The sequence below is a fragment of the Arachis hypogaea genome, chromosome 18, assembly GCF_003086295.3.
Source record: "Arachis hypogaea cultivar Tifrunner chromosome 18, arahy.Tifrunner.gnm2.J5K5, whole genome shotgun sequence".
Classification (NCBI taxonomy): domain Eukaryota; kingdom Viridiplantae; phylum Streptophyta; class Magnoliopsida; order Fabales; family Fabaceae; genus Arachis; species Arachis hypogaea.
In genome coordinates this window covers 56,684,749-56,700,030 of record NC_092053.1, presented here as the reverse complement: position 1 = coordinate 56,700,030, position 15,282 = coordinate 56,684,749, and the positions used below count along the sequence as shown (strand labels likewise).

Here is a 15,282-nt window from a genome sequence, read left to right as displayed (position 1 = left end):
TTCTTCTCTTCATCTTCTCTTTGATTTGCTAGAAGGAATTTCGTTTTTAATGCTTAGTGTTCAATTATCTTGGGAAAGAGATTGAATGCAAAATGGGTTTCATGGGAACCTTGGGAAAGGAAACATGAAACCATGCTTGAAATCCCTTCTCACACTTGAGTAGGATCTGGGTTTTGGTATTTGGATATGGTGACATATAATTCTCCCTCTACTTTGACCTATGATGATGTGTGGTATAATCAGGGACCAAGCATATCTCTTTTCATGAACAATTAGACCAAGGAATTGGCTGTTGATCAAAATCTGAGAGATTGAGTCACCAAGGGATTGGGGCTCAGTCAATCATGATTGCCAAGAGGTCAATGAGTTGCATGATTGAAGAGGATATAAGCTGGAATTGATCCAAAGAGACAACATCTCCTGATTGCAATGAATTTCCCCATTCTTATCTATCACTTTCTTTATAGCTTGCTTTTACATTATGTAATTCCCCATTCTCATTTACAATTAAGTCCTTTATGATTCTGCACTTTACATTCTGTCATTTCTATTTTTGCACTTTATTACTTTCCTTTACATTTTAGCCATTTACATTTCTGTCATTTATAATTCTGCAATCACAATCTATCTGTTCCGCTTGACTAATTCATTAATTTATTAAAACTGCTCAAATTTACCAATCTCTGTGGATACGATCCCACTCCACTGTGGGTTATTACTTGATGATAATTTTGGTGTGCTTGCCAAAAGAACTGATTCACCACTTTTGAATGGGGTGTGAATTGGACTCATCAAGTTTTATGGCGCCGTTGTCGAGGATTGGTTTAAATTTGACAGTGATTAAATTGATTGGAGAGCTAGATTAAGCAATTTAATTTCCCTGTTATTTCGTAATTGCTTTCTTTTTTTTAGTGCTCTTTTATTTCTTTTTCGTCTCTATTCTGATTTCTATCCTTTCCTTTTTATTATCCATTGTCCATATTTCCATCCTTCTAACTGTTCGATTAATTGCATCAAAAAAGCTAACCACTAATCTCAACAAGATTTTTTTACTTCACTTATTCTCTGCTAGTTATTTGCTAAGTGTATGACAGGTAGAAGAGGAGAGACTGTATCTCCCTTCGATAGTGAACCTGAAAGGACCTTCTTTAGATTAAGGAGGGAGGCTAGAGGAAAAGGCATAGTTGGAGAAGAAGAAGTGGAGGAAGATCTAGAAACCACCATGGAGGAAGAAGCACATAACCATGTTGGAGAAGAAGCTGGCAATCATGTTGGGCAAGAAAGGAGTGTCTTAGGCTCCTATATCAACCCAAATCCAGGAAACTGTGGCAGTAGCATCCTAAAGCCAGCAATCCATGCTAACAACTTTGAGTTGAAATCTCAACTCTTCACACTTGTCCAGAATAACTGTTCATATGGAGGAAGTGCCCAAGAAGACCCAAATAAACATCTCAACACATTCTTGAAGATATGTGATACTGTAAAGCCTAATGGGGTACACCCTGACACCTACAAGCTACTCTTGTTCCCTTTCTCACTCAAAGATAAGGCAGCAAAGTGGTTGGAAGCATTCCCCAAGGAGAGTCTAACCACATCGGAGGATATTGTAAATAGATTCTTTGCAAGATTTTACCCTCCACAAAGAATCAACATGCTAAGAGCTGAGGTGTAAACTTTCAGACAACAAGATGGTGAAACACTTTATGAGGCCTGGGAGAGATTCAAAGATTTGACAAGAAGATGCCCACCAGAAATATTCAATGAGTGGGTACAACTACACATCTTCTATGAAGGGCTGTCCTATGAATCAAAGAAGGCCGTGGATCATTCTTCAGGAGGCTCACTCAACAAGAAGAAAACCATTGAAGAAGCCATAGATGTCATTGAGACTGTAGTTGAAAATGAGTATTTCTATGCTTCAGAAAGAACTCAGAAGAAAGGAGTGCTAGAACTCAATTCTGTGGATGCCTTGTTAGCTCAAAACAAGGCAATTGCAGCACAACTAGCAGCCTTAACCAAGAAGATGAAGGCTAATCAAGTCTCAGCCGTCAGCAAGAAGGAAGTGCATCAGAATTTGAAGGTGACTGGGAACAAGCTAATTATATGAACAACTCATCCAGACCACCATATGATCCAAACTCTAAGAAATACAACCCAGGTTGGAAGAACCACCCAAATTTTGGGTGGAAAAACCAACAAAGCCATAACCAGGACCACAACAAACCTTATCCATCAAATCAACACAACACTCACAACCCCGACCATCAAACAGGCAACCATAGACCTTACCATAATTCACAAAACACATCATACCATGGCAACCAACCAACACACAATAACCACCATCAAGACACACCACTCTCAACTATGCAACCATGTGAAATCAAGAGCAACTTTGAGAGGATGGAGGCTGCAACAGCACAACTATCATCATAGCTTGCAGGAGCCGTGTCCACCCTTATGGAGAGACAAATGCAGACTGACAGAAGGATAGACGCCAATCAAGAAGAATATAGGTCAAATTTGAAAAATTAAGGCGCATCAATCTCAAAGTTGGAAGCACAAGTAGGGATCTTATCCAAGCAAATCCCAATGTCCACACACACATTTCCCAATGATACCATGGCCAACCCAAGAGGGAAATACAAGGCCGTTACACTTAGAAGTGGGAAAGTTATGGAGGAAGGAACCCCAAGCAAAGGCAACCATGAAGAAGAAATTGCAGAAAAGCATGAAAACAAGAATGAAGAAGAGACCCCTGCTCCACCCTCATCAAAACCAGTCTTGAAGCCTTATGTGCCAAAGGCACCATACCCACAAAGGTTGGGAAAATATGGGAAGGATGGCCAATTCTCTAAGTTCCTAGAGATCTTCAAGAAGCTCCAAATCAACATACCATTTGTCGAGGCATTGGAGCAAATGCCACTTTATGCCAAATTCTTGAAAGAGCTCATAACAAGAAAAAGGAACTGAGGGGCAAAGGAGACCATAGTACTAACTGAGGAATGTAGCGCCATCATACAAAAGAAGCTATCTCAGAAGATGAAGGACCTAGGGAGTTTCCAAATCCCCTGCATCATATGGGATATCACTATTGAGAAAGCATTGTGTGACTTGAGAGCTAGCATAAATCTCATGTCCCTAACCATGATGAGAAGGATGAAGATTGAGGAAGCCAACCCAACAAGAATGGCACTTCAATTGGCTGACAGAACATTTAAGTTTCCACATGGGGTAGTGGAAGACTTGTTGGTGAAAGTGGGAGAATTCATTTTTCCAGCTGATTTTGTTGTGCTAGACATGGAAGAAGAGGCTAACACATCAATCATCCTAGGAAGGCCATTCCTAGCTACTGCTGGAGCCATCATTAATGTGCAAAAAGGGGAACTAGTCTTGAGATTGCATGAAGAGAAGATGGTCTTCAACGTCTTTAAGGCAATGAGTTACCCCAAAGAGTCCATAGGAGAATACATGATGGTAGACACCATAGAACAGATAGTTGAAGGGGTTTTGGAAGAAGAACAATGTGAATGAACTATGGGGCTGGAACAGCAAGCGTCAAGTGGAGAACTACCACAAGGAATCATGAAGAATTCAATCATGCCAACCACCATGGACAACAAAGAAGCAGAGGCACCAAAACTAGAGTTGAAAACCTTACCACCCAGCTTGAAATATGCATATTTGGGTGCCAAGAACACTCACCAGTGATCATAAATTTAAGTCTGAGTAAGGAGCAAGAAGAGGAGCTTATCCAAGTGCTGAGACAACACAAGGATGCCATAGGCTGGACACTTTCAGATTTAAAAGGGATCAGTCCTTCAATGTGCATGCACAAGATCCTACTTGAGGAAGATGCCAAACTTTCAAGGCAACAACAAAGGAGGCTGAATCCAACTATGAATGAAGTGGTTCAAGTAGTCCCAAAGAAGGGAGGGATCACTGTTGTGTCAAATGAGAAGAATGAACTGATACCCACAAGGACAGTGACCGGATGGCGTATGTACATTGACTATCGAAAACTCAATGAAGCTACCTGGAAAAATCACTTTCCCCTGCCCTTCATGGACCAGATGCTTGAAAGACTCGCAGGGTACGAATACTATTGCTTCCTGGAAGGTTACTCTGGCTACAACCAAATAGTTGTAGATCCTAAGGACCAGGAGAAAACCTCATTTACTTGTCCCTATGGAGTCTTTGCTTATAGGAGAATGCCCTTTGGATTGTGCAATGCACCTGCAACATTCCAAAGGTGCATGCTCTCCATCTTTCGGACATGGTTGAGAAGTTCATAGAAGTATTCATGGACGACTTTTCTGTGTTTGGAAACTCATATTCTGATTGCCTATGTCATCTTGCCCTGGTGCTAAAAAGGTGCCAAGAAACTAACCTGGTTTTGAACTGGGAGAAGTGCCATTTTATGGTAACTGAGGGGTGGTTCTTGGTCACAAGATTTCAAAAAATGGCATAGAAGTAGACAAGGCAAAGGTGGAAGTAATTGAGAAATTACCTCCACCTTGCAATGTCAAGGCAATCAGAAGCTTTTTGGGACACATTGGGTTCTATAGGAGGTTTATCAAGGACTTTTCAAAGATTGCAAAATCTCTTAGCAACCTACTTGTCTCAAATAATCCCTTTGTTTTTGATAGAGAGTGCATGGTAGCCTTTGATGAGCTTAAGAAGAGACTCTCCTCTGCACCTATTATAGCACCACCTAGCTGGGATCTTCCCTTCGAATTAATGTGTGATGCATCTGATTTTGCTGTTGGTGCCATTCTAGGACAGAGCAAAGACAAGCTAGTACATGTTATTTACTATGCTAGCAAGGTCCTTAATGAGAATCAAAGGAACTACACCACAACAGAGAAGGAACTTTTAGCCATTGTCTTTGCTTTTGATAAGTTTAGATCATATCTTATTAGCTCTAAAGTAATTGTATTCACTGATCATGCAGCACTCAAATACTTGCTTACTGATAAACCACTATTTTATGGTTTATCTTGTGCTCAATTGAGTGGTTTATATTAACTCTTCACCCACTTATTCATACTATTTGCATGGTTTTACATTTGCCTTCCTAATTATGTGTTTTAATTGAAAATATGCTTCTTTGGCCTTAAGTTTCCTATGTTTAAACCTCTCTTATTACCATTAGATGTCTTGATATGTGTGTTAAGTGATTTCAGAGATTACAGGGCAGGAATGGCTCAGAGGATGGAAAGGAAGCATGCAAAAGTGGAAGGAATACAAGAAGTTGGAGAAATTGCTAAGCTGTCCCGTCTAACCTCTTCGCACTCAAACGGCTATAACTTTAGCTACAGAGGTCCAAACAACGCGGTTCTAGTTGCGTTGGAAAGCTAACGTTCGGAGCTTCAATTTGATATATAATATGCCATAGTTTCCCTGATGCTAGGCGACGCGAACACACACTCCACGCGGACGCGTCGCAGTTCCGAAAATCAGCGTGGCAGTTTTCTTCTCCAACGATTTCTGGGCTGTTTTCAACCCAGTTCTCGGCCCAGAAAACACAGATTAGAGGCTATAAAGTGGGAGAATGCATCCATTCACAATAACAAAGCTCATAATTCATAATTTTAGTTTTAGATGTAGTTTTTAAAGAGAGAGGCTCTCTCCTCTCTCTTAGGATTTAGTTTTAGGATTTAGGATTATTTCTTCTTCATCACAGGTTCAATGTTCCTCTTATTTATTTTCTACTTTTATTATATACTTTTAATTATTATTTATCTTTTCAATTTGGCTTATGCTACATTCATGTTATGATTTTCTTAATTGATATTATTTGAGGTATTTCAGATTTAAGATTGCTTTGCTTTATTTATATTGATGCTTTTGATTTAATTTAGATATTTTCTCCCTTTTGGCTTGGGTTAAGTAATTGGTAACACTTGAGCTATCAAATAAAGCAGTGGTTGAAATTGGAAGTTGCTCCTATAACTCTAGTCTTTCCATAGGAATTGACTAGGACCTGAGGATTAAGCTAATTAATCCACTTGATTTACCTTCATAGTTAGAGGTTAACAAAGTGGGATTAAAATCTAATTCTCATCACAATTGATAAGGATAGGACTTCCAGTTCTAATACCTTGTCAAGAGTTTATTTTATTATTACTATCTTATTTTTATTATCATTTAACATACTGGTTCCTTACTTTCAAAACCCCCAATTTACAAGACTCATAACCAATAATAAGAACACCTCCCTGCAATTCCTTGAGAAGACGACACAAGGTTTAAATACTCGATTATCAATTTTAAAGGGGTTTGTTACTTGTGACAACCAAAACATTTGTAACAAAGGTTGATTTCTTTGTTTAATAACTATACTTGCAACGAGAGTTTACTATAACTTCTAAACCATCAATCTTCAGTTCTTCAAAATGGCGCCGTTGCCGGGGAATTGCAAACGTGTGCCTTATTATTGGTTAATGTAAATATTTACTTTTTGCTTGTTTATTTGTTTTTATTTTTGTTTTTATTTTTGCTTTTTCTTAAATTAAGAGGTTATTGCTCTTCAAACCTTTTCAAAATTTAAATCTTTTTTCAAATTTTTATCTTATATTGTTGACTTTTTCAAAATTCAAATTTCAAAATTTAAAACTTTAAATTTAAAAAAATTTTCAAATTTCAAATTTCAAAAATTTAATTTTCTAATTTCAAAATTTAATTTTCAAATTAAAAATTTAAATTTTAATAACCTTTTAATTTGAATTTATTTTTATTTTCGTTTTTAATTTTTATTAGCTACTATGAGTTCTCACCCCCCTCGCTTTGAGTTTGGTTCTAATTTTGTTGAAAGGAATGGAAGCTATAACAGGAATATGCATCAAGGTCTAAGCAATCAAAAATGGATGGAGCCAAGAGGATCTGATCAACCCTTTAGGCAACAACACCTTCCAGGATACCATGGACAAAGACCATTCTACAATGCATACCAAGCTGACAGATATGGTGGACCTCCCTGTAATTACCAGCAAGCCCCACCTTATGCTCATAGACCATCCTCTCAACATAGCTTCGAACCACCATACTCACAAGCCCCTTATCACCAAACACCCTCATATGACCCTAACCCTTATCCACCAGACCAACCACCTTATGAGCCATATGAACCATATCTAGAACCACCCCAATTTCAATCTGATTACTCCCAAGAACCACCACTTCCCTATGTACCATGTCCATATCCATCACCTCAAGAATCAACGGAGCGTTTCAAGGAAGCAATGGAAAGACTTAATGCAACCCTTGCTAACTGGACCAAGCAATAAATCAATTACCTTCCAAATGTTCGGACATTCAGGGAACCCCCATGGCTTCATGTGGGCAATCTAATGAAGAACGTAGCATGAAGGAGATACTAGAAACTCCAGTGGATAGTAAGGAGCATGACTTTGTACTGGAACAAGTGGAGAAAGCCAAAATTATCGAAGAAGAAGAATTGGTTGAAGATTTAGGAGATGCTGAACTTCCATGGGAAGGGCAAGTCATAGAGCCTCCTTCCAAGGTGTTTGATGTTGATGTTGAGGAGGGTGACAACCTCCAAGGCATATCATGGTTGAAGACTTGGAAGAGGTTGATCAAGAGATGGAGACTAAAGAAGCAGAAGCACAGCCGCCCATGCCCTTGGTGAGCAATAAAGAAGAGATTGAATTAGAAGAAAGCTACCAAGAGGAAGAGGTTGATATTGAAGAAACTTGCAAAGAGGTAAAAGTTGTCAGAGAAGAGCACAAGGGAGTGGAGCTTGTAAATTCGTTAACAATACCTCCCACTAAGTTTCCATCATCCTTCACAACATTCAAGTGGGTAAAATTCATATCCCTTAGCTTTCTAATTCCACTTGAATATGGGCTACTGGAGACGGACGGTCAACTTAGAGCTCTTTGTGGCATTAAGAGTAAGAGGAAGATGGTTAGTGGTTGGAGTTGTCAAGCAAGATTCAACATGGTTGTGTGCTCAAAGTTTAAACACAAAGGTTGGTGTAGAGCTCAACTGAATGGGTCTAGGAAGTTGTTTGGCTGCTTTAGTGAGAATTCAGATTGCTTGCCACCCAGATGGAACAATATTGCTCAACAAGAAGACGGGTGCAAAAGCAAGATTTGGGACCCCGGAATTCATTCTGGCAATCAACACTCTTGGGGCCTTGTCACTTGCTTTAACTTACTTGAAGGCTTTCTGCGCCTAGTTTGGGACCCCAGAGGTTACTGGAAGTACAAACATTAGTGGAGATTCCTGGATCAGTACAAGCACAAGCCACCATAACAGGGAGCTCACCAAGTGTCCAACTTAAGGACTTTAACTAAAAGTGCTAGGTGGGAGACAACCCACCATGGTATGATCGTTCCTTTTTTCATTTTTATTTAGTTTTATTTGTTTTCGAGTTTTATTTTATTTTATTGTATTGAACTTGGAGTTTTGCATAACATTCATATTAGTATTGCATTCTGCATTTTTCATGCATAAAAAAAAAAACACGCACGCGACGCGGTAGCGTCGCTGACGCGTCCGCGTCACCAGTGCGTTGTGCAAAAAAGAAAACAAATAGAAAGTCATGCGAGAGCGTAGCTGGAGGCGTGCCTTTGGCACAAATTAATCCACGCGACCGCATCGCTGACGCGGCCGCGTCATTTGAAAAATAGCTTCCCCACGCGTCCGCATCACCCACGCGACTGCGTGGCCCTGTAAATCGACGTAAAAAGGGAGTATGGCTGAAAGTTGAGCTGGAATTGGGCTGGACTCGTGCTAGCAGCACAAGCCCTACCATGCGAACGCATGCCCTACGCGTCTGCGTCGTTCTTTAAACAAGGCCATCCACGCAATCGCATCCCCCACGCGATCGCGTCACCCAGATTTTTGGCAATATGCATTTAAACAGAGAGTTATGCGAACATGAGGCTGCACTCGCGCCAATCGCACAAATCAGGCTACGCGATCACATGACCCACGCGTCCGCGTCACCTGATAATTATTGCACACCATGCGACCGCGTCACTGACGCGTCCGCATCGCCTGCGACGCACAACTTATCCAAATCAGCGCAAAAAATCTTATATTTTCTTCCCCAATCCTAATTTTTCCTCCTTCCTTTCTTACTTACTTCTTCTTCCCTTCTTTCCCTTCTTATTCTTCTTATCTTTCATTTTATTTTACTTAATTTAATTGCATACTTTCATTCATTGCATTATTTTCTTGGTGTTAGAAATTTATTTGGGTCATTATTTTCTATATTTTTGTGGATTATTAAAATGGTTTGACAATTATATATTACTTTTTAAGGGGTTGCTTGCATATTCAATTTAATACTTTCAATAGCTTACTTACCATGCATGCTATGTGTTTGTGAAAAAGCCCGTATGACATTGTGCACTATTTTTCGATTTCTTTCTATCTACTACTCTAAATGCTTGCTTTTTACAAAACCTTTTTCACTATTAATTAAATATAATTGTTATTACAAACATGTTGTTAGACTTGGTAATCTAACTTGGACATTGAATGCTTGATCTATGCTACTCATGCCTTTGCCAGCATACCAATAAACATCTTGCATTTAATTATCATCATATGCACTTGCTATATTTCCATTGATGATTTTTCATATGTAGTCATGACTATGTGTTAACATCATTCATCTTTTAATGTGCATTGATTACCACCTTTCCCGCTCTCTTCCTTGCTCTAACCCTTAGCTTTAAAAGTTACTTTCTTTTTCCCTTTTCAGGATGGCCCCCAAGAAGGGTAAAGAGAAAGCTACTCCCAAACCACCGGCAAGGAAAGGAACAAAAAGAACCCCAGCTGAGGAACCACAACCCGTCCACTTGTACATCTCAGTATGCACCGAGGACGGTACAATCTTTAAGTGTGGGGAGGTCGATACCGATCTCCATGGGTTAGTTACTCTTCTATCTCAACACCAATGGTTTATTTTCCTTGTTAGTTGTTGCATTTACGTATTTGATTGCATATTTGTTTGATTTTGTGCATATTTTACCACTTGGTTGAAGTAATATTTTCTTTTTCAAGAAAACTTTTAGAGCATTTCACCAATTTGAATAAAATTTAATGTTATACTTGTTTGAAGAAATATTATACTGGAACATGGTTTAGAGCTAGAACACAGAAAACCTGTGAGATTTTTGAGCCTATTTGAATTGGTTGCATTTTACCAACCAATATTTTATTTTGGTGTGTGGTTTTCTCTCTAAAATTGTGATTTTTGTCTTGCTTAATTCTATATTTCCATTATTTGATGTATGCATACACTTACATGATTGAGGCCTTTGTTTCACTAAGCTTACATACCCATATGGCCTTACCCTTTCATTATTCTTTGCAAACCAATGTTGAGCCTATTATACCCCTTTGTTCTTTACTTTAGCACATCATTAACTCTAAGTGGAAAACAATAATGTCCTTAATTTGAATCCTTGGTTAGCTTAGACTAGTGAGAGTGCTCATGAATTAAGTATGGGAAAAGTTGAATTTGGAAACATTTGGTTTGAGAATTGAGTATGTTAGAATTTTCTGAAAATGTGAAAAAAATGTTTAGGACATGATTCATGCATCCAATAATTTAATCATATGCATTGAGAAAAATAAAAGAAAAGAAAAAATATATAAAAAAAAGGAGAAAAAGAAAAGAAAAAAGAGCAATTAAGCAAAAAGGGGACAAAATACCCCAAAGTAAGTGGTGAAAGCAATGCATATGTACTGTACTTGAAATTAGAATGCATGAATATGTGGAAAACATGGTTAATGGATAGTTAGATGTGGTATTATGATTACATGGATTGTCTAAAGTTAGGTGGAAAGTTTAAGTTAATTAAGGATTCAGATTTTAGTCCACTTGGCTAAATACAATCCTACCTTGACCATAACCCCATTACAACCCTTAAAAGACCTCTTGATATGTGTATCTGATGCCAGGGCATTTTGGCCAGTTTCACTGACCTTTTCTTTACTGTTTTTAGGGTAGTTTCATGCATTTTCTTAGAAAATAAGCTAGTCTGGGCAGATATTCACTTACATCTTGATTCAAGCATACATTGTGCATTTTACATGATTTCATGAGGATTTTGCATGAATTTAATGACAAATTGGATGTTGCATTTCCTATGACTTGGATTAGAACTTTGATGCACTTTATTGCTTGATTTCAGGACAAAAGAAACAAGGAAGAACCACGTTAGGAGCCACGTTAATCTAACTAACGTGACCTCTAACATGGAATGAGAGCTAACTTGCAAAGTTAATGAGAAAAGTAATCACCAATAACGCCCTCGAAGCCATCATAGCCCACGTTAAGAGTCACGTTAACTAAGTTAACGTGAACTCTAACGTAGAAGAAAGAAAATGGAGCCAATGTTAGTGACACTTACCTTTGTCACTAACGTTGGACCAAGCTCATAAGTGGCCACATTAAGAGCCACATTAACTTAGTTAACATGGACTCTAACATTGGAAAGCAAAGGAGAAGCCAACGTTAGTGACACTAACCTTTGTCACTAACGTTGGCCAAGCTTCAATGAGCCACGTTAACTCCCACGTTAACCTAATTAACGTGGAAGCTAACGTGGAGATAGCATGTGATCGCCAACGTTAGTGACACCTACCTTTGTCACTAACGTTGGAATGAACCCACACAAGCCACTATGAGCCACGTTAACTCCCATGTTAACTTAGTTAACGTGGAAGCTAACATGGATAAGGGAATGATGAGCCAACGTTAGTGACACTCACCTTTGTCACTAACGTTGGAGATGGCTAGCATTGCTACGTTAGAAGCCACGTTAACCTAGTTAACGTGGACTCTAACGTGGGAAATAGGGGCATATTGGAACGTTAGTGACAAAGGTAAGTGTCACTAACGTTCTCAAAGGATTGGCAAGCCTACGTTGAGAGCCACGTTAACTAAGTTAACGTTATTGGGAAAGGTAAGTCCCAATAATGTGTGCGAAGGACCAAGAGGCAACGTTAGTGGCAACGTTTGTGCCACTAACGTTGAGGTTAACGTGGCTCATACTTGGGTGAGCAACGTTAGTGAAAAAGGTGATTGTCACTAACGTTCTCGAACCCACACCTCCACTTAACGTTAACACCACTAATGTCCTGAGCTAAAAGTCCCTGCCTACTTCACACTTTCTCTCTGCAAGCATAGCTAAGCCCAATGAAGAAGATAACTGCTTTAAACTCATGATCCAAAGGCCCATACCCAAGACTTGAAGAGCCAACTAGAAGATCAGAAGAGTAGTATATATAGGAGTAGCTTTGAATTAGTTTAGGGGGCTGGAAACTTTAGGGAGCCTTTGGCCTAGAATTACTCTCTATATTTTACTTTCTCTGCACTTCTAGTTTACTTTCACCAGTATTCTCCATCTTTGTTTTCATTTTCCAGAGCTATGAACAACTAAACCCCTTTCATTGGGTTAGGGAGCTCTGTTGTAATTTGATGGATCAATTTTAGTTTTCACTCTCCTTCTTCTATCTTTTCTCTTGATTTTACTAGAAAGCTTTCGATCTTCATCCAATTGGGTAGTTATCTTGGAAAAAAAGCTATTCATACTTGGATCTCTTCTGAACCTTGAAAGAGGAATGAAGGGATCATGCTAGAAATGCTTTCTCATGCTGGACCAAATTGGGTGTGGATGGATATGTGACTATAATCTTTCCAACACTTGATTTGGGAAATGCATGTAGTATAATCAGTGACCATACTTCATCTCTTCTCATGAGCAATTGACCAAGGAATTGGCTATTGATCAAGATTTGAGAGATTGAATTACAAGGAATTGTAATTCGATCACTTAAGATTGCCAAGGAGATCAATGAATGCATTAATTGAGGAAGAGATGAAAATGAACTTGATCCGGAAAATGCAACATCTCCTGAGCCCAATGAACTTCCCATTTCTGATCTTACCCATTCTCTTTAATTTCTGCAATTTACTTTTATGAGCAATTACCCCATTCCCATTTAAGATTCTGCAATTTACTTTCCGCCATCTACATTCAGCTCTTTATCTCCAGCATTTATTGTTTCTGCCATTTACTTTCCCACCATTTAATTTTCTACAATTCTCAACTCAAATTCTGGTTCGCTCAACTAGAACATTCCTTTAATTAAAGTTGCTTGATCAATCAATCTCTGTGGGATTCGACCTCACTCTATTGTGAGTTTTTACTTGACGACGAATTCGGTACACTTGCCGAAGGAAATTTGTTGCGAGACAAGTTTTTCGCGTATCAAGTTTATGGCGCCGTTGCCGGGGATTGATTTTGAATCAACAATGATTATATTGGAGGATAACTAGATTGAGCATTTTTAGTTTGTTTGATTTAATTTTTCTGTTTGAGTAATTTACTTTCAGTTTTAGTTAATTTCTTCCCCTCCCCCTACTTTTTCGGTGTTTTTTAGTTATTTACAATTCAGTTCACTGACCCACTAACTGTTTGATATATTGCATCACTTACACTAACAGTAATTCTAACAGAAATACTTCCTGCATCTATTTTCCTTGCTTGTGCTTTGTTGGTTGTATGACAGGGAGAAGAAGCGGAGCTTCAACTTCCTTTGATTCAGAACCTAAGAGGACCTTCCTTAGATTAAGGAGGGAAGCAAGAGAAAAACGAGTAGTGGGTGCCGAGGAAAAGGAGGAATACTTTGAACCAAACATGGAAGAAAACATGGAAAACCATCATGAAGATGAGGCTCACAACCATGGCAGAGAAGGTCGAGCAAATCATGCTGGGGAGGAGAGAAGAGTTTTAGGCTCTTACATCAATCCAAACCCAGGAAACTGTGGAAGTAGCATTCAAAAGCCGACCATCCATGCCAATAATTTTGAACTAAAACCACAGCTCATCACCCTTGTTCAGAACAACTGTTCGTTCAGAGGAGGAGTCTAAGAAGACCCCAATCAACATCTAACCACCTTCCTGAGGATATGTGACACGGTGAAGTCTAATGGTATTCATCCTGACACCTATAGACTGCTCTTATTTTCATTCTCACTCAAGGATAAGTCAGCCAAGTGGCTGGAGTCTTTTCCGAAGGATAGTTTGACAACTTGGGAAGATGTGGTGAACAAATTTTTAGCCAGATTTTATCCTCCCCAAAGAATCAACAGGCTGAGAGCTGAGGTCCAAATTTTCAGGCAACAAGATGGTGAGACTCTATATGAAGCATGGGAGAGGTTTAAGGACCTGACAAGGAGGTGTCCACCAGATATGTTCAATGAATGGGTGCAGCTACACATTTTCTATGAAGGCCTTTCTTATGAATCAAAGAAGGCAGTAGACCACTCATCCGAGGGATCTCTGAACAAGAAGAAGACCATTGAGGAGCCCATAGATGTCATTGAAACTGTAGTAGAAAATGACTATTTCTATGCTTCTGAAAGAGGCAACACTAGAGGAGCAATAGAGCTAAACATTGTGGATGCACTGCTTGCTCAAAACAAGCTCATTACCAAGCAGCTGGCTGACCTCACCAAGAGGATGGAGAGGAACCAAGTAGCAGCAATCACCACTTCATCAGCAACCCAAGAAGGAGTGAATGAAGAAGCAGAGGGTAGTCAGGAGCAAGCCAACTACATTGGGAATTCACCTAGGCAAAACCATGATCCATACTCCAAGACCTACAACCCTGGTTGGAGGAATCACCCAAACTTTGGGTGGGGGAATCAACAAGATCAAGGGCAAGATCGGAGACATCACAACCCCAACAATAATGCAGCTCACCAACAATTCACACAGAGAACATATCAACACCACCATGACAACACCTTTCCACATCCATATCAAAACCAAAATAACACCCATCATCCTTCCACCTCTAATCCCAATCCACCATCATTTGATGATAGACTCTCAAGGATTGAGAATCTACTTGAAGGCATAGGCAAAGAGATTCAAGACAACAAGGCGTTCAAGGAGGAAGTGCGAGCAAATTTTAAGAACCAGGGAGACACCATCAAGAGGTTGGAATCTCAAGTAGGATATCTCTCTGAGCAGATTCCCAAACCTACAGATGGATTCCCAAGTGACATAGAGAAAAATCCGAGAGGAGAAACAAAGAAAGTAAGATGGAAAGATTGCAAGATGGTCACTATAAGTGATAAGGAGACTGAGGATAAGCCAAACAAGCCGTCAGAACAACCTGGAGATACCTCAGCAGAGGAGAAGGAAAAAGATCACCAAGAACCAAAAATCTCACAACAGGAGCTGCTGAGACTCTATGCACCTTTCCTCAACTACTCAATGGTGC

The 15,282-nt window shown here is 39.3% G+C and overlaps 1 non-coding gene across 1 annotated transcript; it reads right to left on the bottom strand.

Moving 5' to 3' along the window:
• Window positions 1-14,141: 14,141 nt before the first annotated feature.
• LOC112773935 (small nucleolar RNA R71) lies at window positions 14,142-14,248 on the bottom strand. Its single transcript, XR_003188455.1, has one exon. It is a non-coding gene; the product is annotated as a small nucleolar RNA R71 (small nucleolar RNA).
• Between the last annotated feature and the right edge of the window lie 1,034 nt (window positions 14,249-15,282).